Raw genomic sequence first — 956 nt, 5'->3', positions numbered from 1 at the left:
AACATATGTCTCTTAATCCGATCCTCTTCTTTCCTGTCGTTTTCAGATGTCCCTCCAGCGCTGCGGCGGGTCTCCGATCCAGTGCTGACTCCTCTGTGCTTGCTTGCACTTCCTGTCTCACGGAGTCTGCATGCGGGTGCACGCGTCCATAGACTTACCTTGTGTCTCTCCTCGTCTGAACTGCGCATGCGCCCGCCCCAAGATCCTTTGCGGCGGCCTGAGATTTTTCAGATTTTCGGACAGGAGCACGCGGAGAAGATACAGGTCAGTTTTAACCTCTTTTAAAACGTTTGTTTTTAAAGTTTTTGCATATATCTACTGCTTGCTAGCTAGCTAGTTTAGTGTTATCAGTGATTGATGGCCCTAGAATTATTGCTCTCACTGCGACGTTTGCGACGATATGTAACATGTGCGGCACAATATGCACAATTGTCGTTTTTGCACTTATGCGCACCCAACGCATGTTTGCATGTTTCATGTGCGACTTTAATTAATTTTTTTGCAACTTTAATTTTTTTTCCTATTTTTTTTTCCCACTTAACTTTATTGTTATCACATAGGGGGGCTAAGAAACCCCCTATGTGATAACAAAGATATGTGACAGGTTCTCTTTATGGAGACATCAGGGGTCTCCAAGACCCCTAATGTCACCTGAGGACCACCAAAGAAGCTGCTGAAGCTGCTGAAGCAAAGATCTGCTTCATCAGCTTCTGAAGCTGCAGAATGACACAAGAATGCGGAAGTGATGTAATCTAGGGGGCCTGATTTTTTTTCCATCAGGTCCATTTTCTGGTGATTGAAAGCAGTAGGGGGCGGGTGCAATAGCTAGTTTGCTATAGGCTATTGCAAAGTGAAATAGCCAATAGGAATCTAACTATGCATTCTTATGCCTTTTTTCATCATTTCAGGGGGGTGCTCTCTCCCAGCCCCCCCTAACCCCCCCTCCGCCGATGGGG

The sequence above is a fragment of the Nanorana parkeri genome, unplaced genomic scaffold (genome assembly GCF_000935625.1).
Source record: "Nanorana parkeri isolate BGI_ZX_2015 unplaced genomic scaffold, ASM93562v1 scaffold794, whole genome shotgun sequence".
In the NCBI taxonomy this organism is placed as follows: Eukaryota; Metazoa; Chordata; class Amphibia; order Anura; family Dicroglossidae; genus Nanorana; species Nanorana parkeri.
The sequence above is the reverse complement of the archived record's forward strand: the minus strand, read 5'-3'. Positions refer to the sequence as shown.